Source organism: Protopterus annectens, chromosome 2.part0 (genome assembly GCF_019279795.1).
Source record: "Protopterus annectens isolate FY-2018-M chromosome 2.part0, PAN1.0, whole genome shotgun sequence".
In the NCBI taxonomy this organism is placed as follows: Eukaryota; Metazoa; Chordata; order Ceratodontiformes; family Protopteridae; genus Protopterus; species Protopterus annectens.
The window spans coordinates 1,312,536,123-1,312,553,790 of NC_056728.1; positions in this window are offsets into that span (position 1 = coordinate 1,312,536,123).

Here is a 17,668-nt window from a genome sequence, read left to right on the forward strand (position 1 = left end):
TAACCTGGTAGTGCTGGGGTGCTCTCGGGAGCCCTGAACCAGGTTTCTGTTACTGCACAGATATCAATGTTCTCCATGCTAAGGAGAGTTTTGAGTGTGTGCATCTTGAGGTTTAGACTTCTGGCGTTGAGTAGCATTCCTCTTAGTTTCTTATCCCTTGTGATACCTATGGAGGTGGGTTTATCTTTTGAGCCTTGCCTAAAAAAGGCACTATGGGGGTAGCAAGAGCCTTTGCCAATATCCGAAAGCCCAGGGGTGACAGGTGCAAGCTGTCCCTAGTGAAGCATCGTGGCTTGTCGAGCATATCATCCCAAGCTGACAGGCATTGGATCCCCTTTGAATGACACCAATACTTAAGCCAATTGTTGAAATTGATCATCTTGTCTTCATACTGTGGCATCATTCTTGGTGAGGGTAAGATGCTACTCAAGGTCAGGGTCATACCGGCCTGGGCTACATGCTCAGAGAGCTCCTTTATGTCTTTTTTCATGTAGTCCAGGGAGGTACGTCTCAGATCATTCACACCAGCATGGACAATGACTGAGTCATATTTGTACTTGCCTTGGAGTGACCTGAGTGCTTGTGTTATGTGGCGGATCCTAGCGCCCGACAGGCTGCTCACCGTGACCCTCTCCTTGTTCAGCCTGGTGAGCGGGACGTCAGTGTGCCTGACGATAGTCACCTATTACAAGTGTATCAGGTGTGTTGTTTAGTCTTAAGGGCTGTGACTGTTAGGCACACTGGCTTTGTGAGATATGTGTTGCACGTGTTTTGTTTTGGGGTAGCGGCTGTTTGGGTGTCTGCTTTGGAGGTCTCTGCTGCTTCGGCAGATCTTTATTTAGAGCCTCCGAGTATGTTTTTGTGTGATTATGTGTTTGGTTTGCTGTCGTGGTAGGTCAGCACATCTCTCTACTTTTTACTTCTGGAGCAATATCCTTTCTGCATATTGTACTAGACTGAAAGCATTCTCATTAAATTGCTTCAGAACCCATTGCATCTGATGACAGTATCTCCATATATGCGGACAATCATGTAAAAAGCTGAGAAACAGGAGATTAATTAGCAAAGAATTAATAAACATAATTACAGCTGATAGTACAGAATACAGTTTTATAGGACACTGATCTATCAACCTAACAATTGGTCATGATACTTCACTGTTCAGATACAAGTGCACCCGAAAAGCTAGAATTCTAAGTAATAATAACCATTTAAATTGTATTTATTGCCAGATAAAAGTGCTTTAAAAACTCTGCAATGTAAACTGTGCAGTCATTACTTTCATTATCTTTTCTGAATATTCACACTAACTGACATAAACAAATTTTAATTGATAGTGCCAAAGAGGTCTAGCCCTAATTTTGTCTTTGGGTTTTTTCCATACAATGCAGTGGCTGTGGCACACAAACATAACACAAAGCAAAGCAGATAAAATACAACATAACCGGCATTAAAACATTAGAGTACACGCACGCACGCTCTAAGCTTTTGTAGGCAAGGCACACAAAGACAGAAATATTCAAAATATAAGCAAAGCAAAGCACCTTCGTCAAACTTGTATTATAACCAATACCCAATACATCTAGAGCAGTTCATAATGACATTAGATTAGGATAGGAGGAGTCGGACTCAGATACTTGACTTGACCTACCTCAATTTAAAGTAAAAAAAATGAGTGACTGTCTACTGTCTCCATCTGATCACAAACTATTGAAGTAGTACTGCCACTGGAGGAAATCAAATTAGCAGCTAGCTGTAACCTCTTCGAAGTCAAACTGAACTCTCTCTCAAGTCAAAAAAAAAGCAAGCAACTTACACAAGTTGTTTCAGCAACGGTAGCACCTTAGTAAGTACTGTGCTACCTAGTCTGCATGAATGATTTGTATCACACTCTCCTTTTCGGGAAGAGAGTGAGAACCAATCAGTAGCCATCCAACTGCCACGTCACATATGTAACTGAGGACATGGCAGTCCGATCTCCTTTCACTTCACTGTGCGGTTAAACAACATAGACTTATGGGCATCGCACTGATGCCTTTTTTCCTTAATCTGGACTGTTTTTACAACAGTCCAGATGCAGATTTACAGCAGAAACTAAAAAAAAAAACAAAAAAAAAAAAAAAACAAACCCGGAACTCACTGAGCATGTGCAGTTCGAGTTCCGGGACATTGCGAGTCAGTCAGACTTGCCTACAGCACTGCCCAGGCAGCCAGTAAATATTTAAATAATTAATAAATATATATATTTTTATTTTAAACATGGTCATTTCTTTCTTCACAGCTGGGGGGCTGCAGTCCAGTGGCATGAGCCGCCATTGCATGCAGGGCATATCCAATTCAGAGATATCTGTTGCACAATCATGGGAGTATGAAAATGTGTGTGGCCATCAGTATGTATTTTCATAAACACCATATTTGTGGGCAAATGTGAAAATGTTTTATTCTGGTGTGACTATGGATGTTAGTATCAACCATGTTTGTTAATTATAAGATGTATACATATGCAAGTAAATTGCCTATATGCATGCATACACAAGGGCCTATGCATGGACACTACTCAGGCAAAAAACTGTAATGATTTGCATATATACATACATGTAGACATACACATATGTATGTGTGTGTATCTAATTATGTAATGAGGTATGTATGTAACTATGCAGGTCCAAAGGGATTCACAACTTGTTTTACATTTGCCATTACATTTTAGTTGACTTAGGTGGCGTTAATGATGATTAATATATGTGTGTGTGTGTGTGTGTGTGTGTGTGTGTGTGTGTGTGTGTGTGTGTGTGTGTATATATATATATATATATATACACACACACACACACAGTGTATATATAAGCTAAAGACATGTTATTGGTTACATTTAGAGGTAGTTACACAATTTGGGAGTAGATAACACAGTGGAAGACAAAGATAGTACAGGAAGGTGATGCAGGCTAGTCACCACCCAGATGTACTAAAATTATAATTCCATGTTGTAGGATAACAGCAGAATTGTGTATTTGGGGAAAGTGAATTAACAGAAAACTATGTATACAGTCTATGAATATCGTACTACCTGCCCTAATATTACTGTATTCCATAATAAGTCACTATGGCTTTATTATCCCTTAACGTTTAACTACTCCTCAGCATTAGGTCAGACATTTGCACAGACCTAAATGTGATATCACATAGGTCATACCTTGTGCATACTGTTGTGGACATTTGACAAGGTGATGGCACTCCTATCCTTGGACTGAGACAACACATCCTTGTTTTCACTTCATGCATTTTGGGTATTGACTGTAGCAGTCTAGGCCTTATCATCAGTGCACAGTAATGAGAGCATCACCAGAGGTGACATGGCTTATCATCAGTGTAGAGCAATGAGAGCAATCACCAGAGGTGACATAATGAGTGGGAACACTGTTCTGTCACTGGCATGATATATGCAGTCTAGTTGTCAAGGCAATGTATTTTGTGTGAGTACACTGTTTCTCATTTAGGGGCTGGGGTGTGCTTGTATAGTTTAGGTCGTCCAGAAGTGTACTGGCAGGCCATACATAAATAATGTTGCTCATTCATGTCATGCTAAGTCTTCCAGGATGATGGTACTGCACCAGGATATGTTTTTAGGTGTTGTCACTTCTCTGAACTACGCAACACTGTGTTATGTGATGCTATCATGCAGCAGATCTACAGAAGTGGTTAACAGGTTTGTGAATAACAGTCATGGATATGGTCAAGGATACTGGCTTGGTAACATGTGGTGATGCCAAAATGAAAGAAGTGTGCACATTTAGGTTAAGAGAGTCAATGGGGTAACAGTAGGCCATTGATCCAGAGGCGCATTAGTAGCCTAGCCACAATATCCTGTATTGTAAGTGTCTATTGGCATGACTAATTTATATGGAGTTTTAGACCCCTTCTCATACCTGTCAACCTCTTAGAGCAAGAAATCTGGACAAAACCGTAAATAAGGGGGGAGAAAGGCTGAAAAATAGGGATACTTTTTAAATACTGCTCTTACAAACTTAGGACGTAGATAGAACAACAGATTTTGCATTAGCACTATTTTTTCTAAGGGTTATGAAGTCAGAAACTCAAATGTATGTCATTTTTCTGACTTCAACCCTCAATTAGTTTCCACAATTTAATGAGAAACAGACCAAAATTACAAGGCAGAAATCTGGACAGTTGACAGGTATGCCTCTTTCAATGAAAGATTCAGGGGGAAGACCAGGGCTGTATTTACAATTGCCCATTCATGCATCTAAGTTATGCTTAGATGGGGTCAGGGAGCCAGTTTGCATTATATAAAAAAAAATCTAGTCTGTTAACAGGGATTCTGTGGGATATATAGCTATCTTGCCAGCAGGCCATGTTTATGTTTTGGTAGAAGATAAGTTCTCTTGAACAGGTGTTTAGGATGTTACTAGTTCTGGAAATGTGCAGCTGGTGACAGTAGACCAGATACATTTAGGCTATGTAGGTCTGGCAGAGATTACCACTCTGGAGTGTAAAGTAAAACAGAAAAGAAAAACTGCTTGAAGCCTGTCTGGGTAACTCAAGAAAGACATACACTTGTTTACTGTAATGAGAAAGCAATGCAGTCTCTCAAGCTGTCATGTGCTTAGACAAGTACATAACAAAGGGGTCATTATACTCCATCTCCTAACATTAGTGGATACATAACTGTCAAAGGATAACTAATCGTCAGTGAAAGTGCTCAGGTCCCTAATGACAGAGTCAGTTTTGACTAAGACAGAGTGCTGGTGCTGCATTTCTTGGCATGTAGTTTTAGCATGTGCTCCAGGCACCAATTATTGCTGCATGCTAGTTCCTTTTGAAAAATGTGGAAGTGAGATAGTGAGGTAGCGACACTACAAGCTCTTAATGTCAGCCTTGACAGTGGTAAAGTAAATACCAAAGACAAGTGATCATTGGAATTGATCACTGGGGGATACCACAGGTGAATACACTTTTTTGAAGAGAGCATGCCTCCCATCTAATAGACTTATGCATGACCATTATTTAGCCAGTTTTGTCATCTAGCAGGTAACATGAGAGTTTACATTTAGTTTGCTTAGCTTATCGATTATGCCAGAATGTAGGGTGCTATCAAGTTCCATACACACACACACACACACACATATATATATATATATATATATATATATATATATATATATATATATATATATATATATATGTGGGGGTGTGGGGGTGTATGTGCTTACTATCAAAATTCTGAAAGACAGTTCTCAGAGTAATAACTTAAAAAAATGTAGAAAGTAAAACAGCAACGAAAACGTTGTTCACACAACAAAAGTGGTAATGTCGATAATTCAAATTCAACATTATCGACATTACTCAACTTACCTTGATGACCAGTGATGTCCTACAAATGTTTTGCAAGGGGGAAAGCCCTCCTGCACCCCACAACCCCTGTTAATTACATATTCCAACTCCGAGATTGTACTACAGAGAGGAAAAGGGAAAATTACCCATTACCCATTGTAGTGTAATCTCCAATCAGAACATCGACTTCACAACAGCGAATTCACACTACCATTCGCTGATGTGCAGTCAAATATTTTCTGCATCAGCTTTACATGAACTTGAAACTATTCTTTTGACCAACACAGTTCGTGTAAGTGCTGCTCAAAATTTTGAATATATATATATATATATATATATATATATATATATATATATATATATATAGTCACAAAATATACCACTGCAGTCACCACGGCTGTAGTCATAAAACAATTTTATTGAGGAACATATTCTTAAGTAAAATCGTTTTATGACTACAGCCGTGGTGACCACACGGGTATTTTTTGAGACTTGAATCTACTTTCTACAGTGCTGTCCTTTGGGATCTATGAAGTACATTACTTTTCTCATTGTATTTACATATACACACACATATATCTATCTATCTATATCTCTATATATATATATATATATATATATATATATATATATATATATACATACACACATAAAACAAACGTACTCAGACACACATTTGCTTAGTTGTGGGATTTATTTCGGTAAGTAGTCTGTTCAGCAATGCAACTCAGCCTCAACAGGGAACCCTTAGAGAAAATAAAGATAATTACAGTAGTAACCTTTAAGTACACTTATAAAACAGTTACATGCACTGCACTGCATACATGGTTTCAGTAAAAAAAGACCTGTACATCACATATGTAGTAAATACAGAATTTATAGATATTCAAGAATGCCTTGAACTGCAACTCTTGTCAGTAAAACATGTATAGGTTACTTTCAAACCACATGAATATAAACAGATTCTGTGTTTCATGCATACACAGAAGAATAGCTACTATAACTTTTCAAAATATAGGGTAATTGATGGCATGATATTTTGGTTGCAGAACTTAATTTTTACTGCCTTACTAAAAAAGTACCCCTCTAATTACCAACTGTAACATAGCAGGAATAGTACTGAAAAGTATACGGGTTAATGTAGACTGCATTTACCTCAACTTTCAAATGCTAGGTCAGTGCAAACTAACTGTACTTCAGTCAAACATTTGGGAAAGGTGTGAGAGCTCAAAACATTTTACCACAATGAATAGTAGAAAAACTGGGAAAAGAAATTCAGTAGGCCAGAATCAGAATTAGACAGATAGCTATGGTGTGATTTCTGAAGAACCACATGCAGCATCAGCTCATAGGTTCATAGGTTGATACTAGGCTATCTGCCCTAGGGCATTTATAAGCCTAGCCAGAGTGTGTTTGGCTTTTGCCACCCTTTTAGATTAGTAGACTGTGCCTCTGTATAGTAGATCACAGAAGATAGCCCTTTTAAGGTTAGTTTACTGTGCCTCTGTCTAGCAGGGACACAGAAGAGATCCCAGGGGAAAACTTACGATCTCCCATCCACTTGTCAAGATTTCTCTTGAACAGGGTCAGTGAGGGGCTCTGCCTAACATGGATTGAGATTCTGTTCCAGAGTGAGGGGAGCCTCTGGGATATGAATCTGTCCCCCCAGCATGTCCTATTTATTTCTGTGCTGAGGTTTAAGTCCCTGGAGCGTGTAGCTCTAAGGGATTTGGATTTCCTGAGGTGGAGCATGTCCATTAATTCTGGGTTGGACATGGCCTTATACGTCAGGCACAGATCACCTCTGTGTAGGCGGTAAGCAACTGAGTAGAGCTGGAGTTTCTTTAGCCGAACTGCATAGGGCATCTGTTTGAGTCCCTTGATCCTCTTGGTGAGGTACTTTTGGGGTCTTTCCAGTTGCTGCAGGTGTCGGGTAAGGTGCATCCCAAATGAGGCATTGTATTCAATTATGGGCCTAATGAGTGATGAGTAGAGGGGCACAATGACCTCTCTTGATCTAGATGTGAACCCTTTCGTGATAAGGTGGGCTATATAGAAGGTCTTTCTAACCACTTTGGCAACGTGATTGTCAAAGGAGAGATTACTATCTACTTGGGTCCCCAAGTCTCTAATTACTTCTTCCGTACTTAATGGATTACCACCTATGTGGTAATTTGTAGGCACTTTGTTTTTCCCAAAGGGGATGACTATGCACTTTATGGCATTTAGCTTTAGGCCATGGCTCTGGCACCACTTATCCGTCTCTGTGAGACCCTTTTGGAGGATGCTTGTGTCAGCTGGAGAGTCGATTATGGCACCTAGTTTGCAGTCATCTGCGAACTTGGTCAGCCATAGTCCTCCCGTGTTAGCTTGTACCTCAGAGAAATATATACCGAACAAGAGAGGTCCCAGGACTGAGCCTTGTGGGACGCCACTTGTAACTGGTTTAGAGTCTGATATAGCACCTGCAATTCTGTCCATGTGGGTTCTATCCCTGAGCCAGTTTGCAACCCATCTTGTGACACATGGGTTGATATTTAAGCTGGTGAGCTTATTTATGATGCCCGAGTGGGGTATTGTGTCAAAGGCTTTTGCGAGGTCCAGGTAGGCTGTGTGGACTACCTTCCCTTCAACTATGGCCTTGGTAACTGTTTCAAAGAAGTCGACCAGGTTCAAGAGGCAAGATGTGCCCTTAACAAAGCTGAATTGGGTAGGATCCAGCATCTGGAGGTTCCCAATGTCTTTGTTTATGAGTTCCATGATGATACGCTCCATAGCTTTGCAGACCAGGCTAGTCAGGCTTACAGGGCGATAGTTTCTGGGGTCCGTTGTGGCACCACCTTTGTGGAGCAGGACCACTGTTGCTGTACGACATTCCTTGGGTACATATCCTGTAGTAAGGCTGAGATTGAACAGTGACTTTATGTGAGGGTTCAGTTCTTCTTGGAGCTCGTGTAAGACGCAGCTCGGGACACTGTCCAGTCCCATTGATGCTGTGTTTTTTGCTTTGGAGAGAGCAGCTCTCACCTGTGCATCTGTGATGTCAGGGAGGCTACACTCTGTTGGGATAGACATTTGCTCTTTTGGGGGGGAAGGGGGGAGACGTTTGCACTGAACCTGTCTACCAGGATGTTGGCAATGTCTGTGGGTTCAGTGTATTTTTTGTCATTTTGCACTAACTCAGAGCATATCTGAGAGTTGCCACCCAGGTTCCTGACATAACTAAAGAAGGCCTTGTGATTATCTTTAGTGTCTTGTGCAATTTTTCTTTTAAATCTGGCCTTAGATTTTATGAGGGATCGTAGTTTCTTGCTAGTACTGATCAGAGATGCCTTCCCTTTTTGGGATTTTGCTCTATCATGTAGTAGCTTCCACCTTCTGTTGTATAGCTTATTTATGGCCGGGGTCCACCAGACAGGTCTCCTGCCTTTGGAGGAGTGAGTCTTGGTTTTATTTGGGATAGCATGATCCATGCATTCCTGTAGGTGTTCACAGAATGCGTTTGTAAAGGATTCTGCGGTTTGGGCTGTATTTTCCACTGGCCTGGGGACTTTGAAGGATTTCACCTCGGTTATGAGAAGTGTGAAGTTTGCTTTTGAGAAGTTCTTCACTGTGGTTTCCTTGGCTGGGGGTGGGGACGGGATATGGATGTCCAGTGAGATTAATTTATGGTCTGATCTTACCAATGAGGGGTATACCTCCATTGTGGAACATAGAGTCCCCATGTTGGTGATGACCAGGTCCACTATGTTTTCCCCTCTTGTGGAAGTGGTGACCAGTTGTTCCATAGCATTTGAGTTTATAAATTCTAGGAACCGTTAGGTGAGGGTGTTGGGGCTTGAGTAGTTTTCCCAGTCAATGTTTGGGTAGTTGGTCACCCAATATAATGGTGTTTGGAGAGACCTTCATATTCTCCAGTGTTCTCAGGAAAGCCGAGTGGCGTTCCTGAGTTTGTGAGGGTGGTCTGTAGCAGGCTACAAACTGAAAGGCAGTTTTGCCCACTGTTAGTTGCACATGGATGGTCTCCGATGCTTCGTGCAGTGTCACTAACCTGGAGGTGTGGGTATCTTTGATGAATTTGGATACTCCCCCTCCTTTTATGGTTCGGTCTGAGTTTTGGGGTCGAAAAGCATGGTATGAGGTATAACCTGGTAGTGCTGGGGTGCTCTCGGGAGCCATGAACCAGGTTTCTGTTACTGCACAGATATCGATATTTTCCATACTGAGGAGAGCCTCGAGTGCGTACATCTTAAGGTTTAGACTTCTGGCGTTGAGCAGCATTACCCTTAGTTTTTTTTTCCTTGTGTTGTCTATGGAGGTGGGTTTGTCTTTAGAGCCTTGCCTAAAAAAGGCACTATGGGAGTGGCAAGAACCTTAGCCAGTATTTGAAAGCCCAGGGGTGACAGGTGCAAGCCATCCCTAACGAAGCAACGTCGCTTGTCGAGCATGTCATCCCAGGCTGACAGACACTGGATCCCCTTTGAATGACACCAATACTTTACCCAATTGTTAAAATTGATCATTTTGTCTTTATACTGTGGCATCATTCTTGGCGAGGGCAAGATGCTACTCAAGGTCAGGGTCATACCGGCCTGGGCTACATGATCAGAGAGCTCCTCTATGTCTCTTTTCATGTAGTCCAGGGAGGTACGTCTCAGGTCATTCACACCAGCATGGACAATAACGGAGTCATATTTGGACTTGCTTTGGAGTGACCTGAGTGCTTATGTTATGCGGCAGATCCTGGCACCTGACAGGCAGCTTACAGTGGCCTTCTCCTTGTTCAGTCTGGTGAGTGGGACGTCAGTGTGTCTGACAATAGAGTCACCTATTACAAGTGTATTAGGTGTGTTGTTTAACCTTAAGGGCTGTGTCTGTGTGGCACACTGACTTTGAGAGCTATGTGATACGTGGGCATTGTTTGGATGTCTGCTTTGGAAGTCTCTGCTGCTTAGGCAAATTTTTATTTAGAGCCTCTGAGTATGTTGTTGTGTGTTTATGTGTTTGGTTTGCTGATGTGATAGGTCTATGTGAGACTGGATTTGTGGTGTGTGTGGTTCCCTTCTCCTCCTGACTGACTGTGCCAGTACTGGGTTGAGAGAGCTCAGCCTCCAGTTTGGCTATATAGTTGCATTTCTCAAATATATTTGAACTTGTTGGGAGGAGGAAAGGGTGGTCTGTGTACATAAGGCAGTTGTAACATTGCCTCAAGATTCCCAGATTCACTAGCTGGACTGGAGAGTAAACCCGAAACTGACTTTTGGACATGCCAGAATAGTATAATTTATTTTATTTTTATTTATTTATTTAACATTTGTTGACTGGGAAAGTCCGACTAGGTTCATAGGTTCATACTAGGCTATCTGCCCAAGGGCATTTATAAGCCTAGCCCAGAGTTTTGTGGCTTTCGCCACCCCTTTAGTTTGGAGGATACTATGCCCATTATTTTGCTGTGCCTCTGTCAAGCAGTGACACTGAGATAATCCCTGGGGTATATCTGCGATCTCCCATCCATTGGTCAAGATTTCTCTTGAACAAAGCCAGCGAAGTGCTCTGCCTCACATGTACCAGGATTTTTTTTCCACAGCATAGGGAGTCTCTGGGTGATGAATCTGTCCCTCCAGCACGTCCTATCAATAACCGTGTCAAGGTTTAAGTCTCCCGCCCTTGTAGTTCTGAGGGATCTAGATTTTTTGAGGTGAAGCATGTTCATCAATTCTGGGTTGGACATGGCCTTGTATGTCAGGCACAGGTCACCTCTGAGCAGACGGTAAGCGACTGAATAGAGCTGGAGTTCCTTCAGTCGGGCAGCACAGGACATATTTTTGAGACCCTTTATCCTTTTGGTGAGGAACTTTTGGGGCCTTTCCAGTTGCTGCAGGTGTCGTGTCAGATACATTCCGAATGGGGCATTGTACTCAATCATTGGTCTGATGAGTGATGAGTACAGGGGGACGATGACTTCCCTTGATCTAGATGTGAATCCCTTCATGATCAGGTGGGCAATGTAGAATGTCTTCCTAACTACTTTGGCAACGTGAGTGTCAAACGAAAGGTTACTGTCAACCTGGGTCCCCAGATCCCTGATAACCTCTTCTGTGCTTAGTGGGTAGCCGCCTATATGGTAGCTAGGGGTAACCTTGTTTTTTGTATGACTATGCATTTTTTGGCGTTTAACTTTAGGCCATGGCTCTGGCACCAGTTATCCGTTTCCATAAGACCCTTCTGAAGGATATCTGTGTCAGATGTGTTCTCAACTATGGCGCCCAGTTTGCAGTCATCTGCAAATTTTGTCAGCCATAATCCTCCTGTGTTTGCTTGTACTTCTGAAAAGTAGATGCCGAACAGGAGTGGGCCCAGGACTGAGCCCTGTGGGACACCACTTGTGACAGGCTTTGAGTCTGACATGGCGCCAGCAACTCTGACCCTGTGGGTTCTGTCACTTAGCCAGTTTGCAACCCATCTTGTGACGTATGGGTTTTCATTTAAGCTGATGAGTTTTTCAATGATACCTGAGTGGGGTATTGTGTCGAAAGCCTTTGCCAGGTCGAGGTAGGCTGTGTGGACTGCCTTTCCCTCATCAATGGCCTTGGTGACTGTTTGAAAAAGTCAACCAAGTTTAAAAGGCATGATCTGCCTTTGACAAAGCCAAACTGGGTCGGATCCAAAGTCTGCAAGTCCCCTATGTCTTTATTTATGAGTTCCATTATGATCCTCTGCATAGCTTTGCAGATCAGGCTTGTCAAGCTGATGGGACGGTAATTTCCAGGGTCAGTGGAGGCACCGCCTTTGTGAAGTGGGACCACAGTTGCCGTACGCCACTCCTTAGGCACGTATCCTGAGGTGAGGCTAAGATTAAACAGCTGCCCTAACCGCGGGTTTAATTCCTCATTGAGTTCGGGGAGCACACAACCGGGGACACCATCTGGTCCCATGGATGCTGTGTTTTTGCCTTGAGAGAGCAGTTCTCACCTGAGCGTTAGAGATGTTTGGGGGGTTACAATCCTCTGGTATAGATATCTCACCTTTTGGGGGGGAGTTTGCACTGAACCTGTCAGCCAGTATGTTGGCAATGTCTGTAGGTTCAGTCATTTTTAAATCATTTTGAACTAATTCTGAGCATATCTGGGAGTTTCCTCCCAGGTTTCTAACATAGCTAAAGAAGGCCTTATGATTGTCTTTTGAGTCCTTAGCGATTTTTCTCTCAAAATTTGCCTTGGATGATTTTATGAGAGCTCTTAGTTTTTTACTTATAATGATCAAAGGTGTTTTCCCTTTTAAGGATTTTGCCCTATCTTGTAGTAGCTTCCTCCTTTTGTTGTAGAGTTTGTTTATGGCTGGGGTCCACCAGACTGGACGCTTGCCTTTGGTACAAAGAGTCTTTGTTTTGTTTGGGATTGCCTGATCCATGCAGTCCTGTAGGTGCTGGTAGAAGGCATTTGTAAGTGATTCAGCGGCTTGAGTAATGGTTTCCATGAGCTCGGGGCCTTAAAGGAGACCACACCAGTTTTTAGAAGTGTGAAGTCGGCTTTTGAGAAGTTCTTCACTGTGGTCTTTTTTATCTCAGGTGGGGGGGATGTGGACTTCCAGTGAGATTAGTTTATGGTCTGATCTCACCAGTGAGGGGTATACTTCCGGTGTTGAACATTGTGACCCCATGTTCGTGATGATGAGATCTAGTATGTTTTCTCCTCTTGTGGGGATGGTGACTAGTTGTTCCATGGCATTTGAGTTTATGAACTATAGGAACCTTTGGGCTAGAGTGTTGGGGCTTGAGTAGTGATCCCAGTCTATATTTGGGTAGTTGAAGTTACCTAGTATGATGGTGTTTGGAGATACATCCCCTCCAGTGTTTTCAGGAAAGCTATGTGAGGTTCCTGAGATTGAGAGGGTGGCCTGTAACATGCTACAAATTGCAGAGCAGTCTTGCCTATGGTTAATTACACCTGGATGGTCTCCGATGCATCGTGCATTGCCACCAACCTTGAGGTGTGGGTGTCCTTGATGAATATAGACACCCCCCCCTTCTTGGTGTTGTCCGGATTTTGGGGCCGGAACGCATGATATGAGGTAAAACCTGATAGTGCCGGGGTGCTCTCTGGAGCCTTGAACCAGGTTTCAGTCACAGCACAGACATCGATGTTCTCCATACTGAGAAGGGCCTCGAGTGCGTGCATCTTGAGGTTGAGACTTCTGGCACTGAGCAGCATTACCCTTAGTTTTTTTTCCTTTTTTGTGTTCTAGGTTGGTAGGTTTAGAATTTGAGCCCTGCCCACAAAAGGCACCATGGTGGTGTCTAGAGCCTGTGCCAATATCCGGAAGCCCAGGGGTGACAGGTGCAAGCCGTCCCTTAAGCAGCGTGGCTTGTCCAGCATGTCATCCCAGGCAGACAGACATTGGATCCCCTTTGAATGACACCAGAGTTTAAGCCAATTATTAAAGCTGATCATCTTGTCTCTGTATTGTGGCATCATTCTTGGTGAAGGTAGGATACTGCTCAAGGTCAGGGTCATACCTGCTTGGGCTACATAATCAGAGAGCTCCTCTATGTCTCTTTTCATGTAGTCCAAGGAGGTACGTCTCAGGTCGTTCACACCAGCGTGGACAATGACAGAGTCGTACTTGTACCTGCTGTTGAGAGACCTGAGTGCTTGCATTATGTGGTGGATTCCAGCGCCCGACAGGCAGCTTACTGTGACCTTTTCCTTACTCAATCTGGTGAGCGGGACGTCAGTGTGTCTGACTATGGAGTCACCAATGACGAGTGTGTCTGGCATTGTCTTTGGCCTTAAGGGCTGTGACTGTTTGGCACACTGACTATGTGGTCTATGTGTTGCATGTGTTGTGTCCTGAGGTGGCAGTTGTTTGGGTGTCTGCTTTGGTGGCCTCTGCTGTTTTGGTAGATTTTGATCAGAGCCTCAGTATGTCTTTGTGTATTTATGTGTATGATTTGAAGTTGTGATAGTACTATGTGAGACTGGGTTTGTGGTGTGTGTGGTTACCTTCTCCTCCTGTCTGGTCTTGCTAGTCCTATGTTGAGAGAGCTCAGCCTCCAGTTTGGTATATAGTTGCATCTCTCGCATGTATTTGTGTTTTGTGGAAGAAGGAGAGGGTTGTCCGTGTACATGAGACAATTGTAACATTGCCTCAATATTCCCAGATTCACCAGCTGAGCAGGAGAGGACACTAGCAACTGATCCCTCAACATGCTAGAAGGAATAGACAAAGACTTTAAAAAGACTCCGGGGGATGTGGGTGATCGAAAAGGGGTTTTTGGCTGGTGGGGTACTATGTATAATAAAAGTGCTATATCAAAGTAAAAAAAAATACTTTAGGAGCAAGTGCCAGACTTTACAGATAAAGAATAGTCTACTTAAGAATCAAGTAGAGCTGAACTTTTTAGATATAGAATACGCTGGTTTGATCAGCAGTACAGTTCAAGGAAGGCTGTTTTAAGGGAAAATTTGAAGAGTGGACTTTAGGTAGCCCGAATAGTTTAACCTTGATTAACCGCCGCTGCTCTTGTGGGTTCCACAGATTCTGTTTTCAGCGAAGGCCCAGGAAGAAATGCTCCAGAAGCATGTCTTTAGAACTCTAAGTCTAGAAGTCTATAAGGAACTACTTTTTGACTGATCAGAAAAGACCAATAGGGAGCCAAGTACTTAAAAGGAGTATAAGATGGTGTAGTGCTTTATTTTATTAGTGTTTACTTATAAGAGTACTTATAAGAGCAAGTGCAGGGCTTTAGAATGAAAACAGAGTGCTTACTCTGAGATTTAGAACAGATCTATGGGAAAAAGTGAAGAGCATGAGAAAATGCTTTTAGTACAGTGATTAGATTCATGTCCAAAGCTGCAGACATTGGCTACTCAACATGTTTCTTTGCAATGCACAACTGTCCAAAGTAATGCTGTGCTGCAAAATGAGGCAAAATCTGTATAATTATAAAAGTGTACCTACATGAATACAGACACACTAACATGCAACACTAATAACAGACCATATGAAAAATAATTAACCAGTGGTGGGAAAAAGATTTGTAGCAACAAGCCTGAAACAAACATACTATTACCAAGGCTTGAATAATTAGACACAGGTTTGGAAGACAGCATCTCTAGCTGAGTAAAATCCAGTCATTCAGCAAACCTAATTGTCCCTGGGTGGGGGAAGGAAAAAGCATAAGGACAATCAATACTGCTAAGTTAATTATCCCCCACCCCATCCCTCTTCCTCCTTTGTAGTGGCACTCATCAGCTCCTAGCTGCTTCCTTCTCTCTTCCAATATAGTAACCCATTTCACACTATCGTCTGATAGTGCCTTTCCAGGTACATAGTTCCTCATCTCTCTGGATATGTTGTACTCCTTTCTACTACCTATCCTATTAGCCCCATACCTCCTTAACCTTATATGAAACCCAACCCCTCTTAGGGCTTCAAGTCCCAAAGGCCCACACTAACACCCCAGAAGCCAAACATCTCACCTTTAACCATATCCATAGTACCAGGACATATCTAGCATCATGCTCACACTCCCTACACACTAACACCAGGAAAATTAGCTCTAGAATCAAACATTACTATAAACTTGTAGGTAAATGTCTGAAACTTATCTCCAAGGTTAGACCTAGCCTATTACCTGATGGAGATATACACTCTAACCCTGGCCCTGCCAACTCGAACATATACTCTCTCTCTACCCATAACCCAAGCCTCAAGCCTACAATTTCCAGGCCACCCAACTCTCTCCTAACCTGTCATCTTAATATCAGAAGCATCAATAACAAGGTGCTTAAACTTCATGCACTCCTTGCTGATCTCTCCCCTGAGATCCTCTGTCTGTCTGAGACATGGTTAAAACCTACCATCACCTATAATGAAGTACTGCTGCCTGGGTATAACATACACAGGTTGGACCGTGCTTCCAGAAAAGGGGGTGGGGTAGCTGTAATCTACAAATCTGAGTTGATTGTAACCACAGATGTAATACAACCACCTCAGATTAACAATTTAGAGATTCTAGCCACCAAACTGCAACTCAACAACAGTAAATGCATTTATATCATCTGCATGTACATTCCCCCATGTAATAATATAGCTACACTTGAAGATACCTCGCACTGGATATCTAGTCACTACCCTCAAGAAACCTTACTTCTCAAAGACTTTAATATTGATTGGGCCACCTGTTCTTCAGAATCCCCTACCATCCATATTAACCTGCACTCATTTACGCAGGTCATCAACATCCCTACTAGGACAGGCAAACCCAACCATAAAGAAAGTATACTTGAGTGTACTCATTAATAGTAACCCCAACTTGTATACATTTGGTACCCTCCCTGATAGTCTAAGTGATCTCCATCTCACATATATAATCAAGCACAAAGTAATCAATCCCCAACAACCCTTAATAATAAAGGTTAGAAATAAAAAAAAATTTTGACTCGGCCAAATTCCAACAAGAATTAAATTCTTGTAACTGGTCTATCCTAAAACTTCTCCCCTTAGAAGAAGCAGTCTTTTATTTTAACAAAAAATTACTTGAGATCCTTGACTTTCACACACCCACTCGCTCAAAGAGACCTAAGGCAAAAGCTGCACCTTGTCTTTCAAAGAGACTAGGCTCAAAATTAATCTCAGAAATAAAGCCTGGGCTTTATGGCGAACTACTAAACTCCCTCATGATCAAATTAAATACAGGCAACTTAGGAATGAGACTAAAAAACTTATACTACTAGACAAAAAACAATACTACTGCAAATTACAAACAGAAAATCAAAATAACCCTCAGAAGTTCTGGGCAGGGTTGAATAATCTACTACACCCTGGTCATACTACTACCCCTGTCCAAAGCTGCCTCTACTGATAAAACCCCAGAAGCAGTCTCTGATAGTTTTAACCGATTCTTTACCGAGATAATTCAAGCCTAGCCAGCCAACTTCCTCTTAGCTCCCATAACCCAGATAGTACCACCCCTAGAAATCTACCCTTATTTAGCTTTCAACCTGTTGCCACACCACTTATCCGTACCCTAATCAGAAAACTAAAACCCATCACACTCTCGGCTGACCAACTTCCAGCTGAATACCTACAAAAATCAGCTAATGCCATTGCCTACCCAGTGTCATTACTTATCAATCGCACCATAGTAGAAGCAAAAATTCCTGATATCTGGAAAATATCCTATGTAATCCCTCTTCATAAAGGAAGTAGTTCTACTGAACTCTCCAACTATAGGCCTATAGCTATACTCTCTCCTCTAGCAAAGATAATGGAAAAATGTATTCAGAAACAGTTCTTGCACCACATAACCACC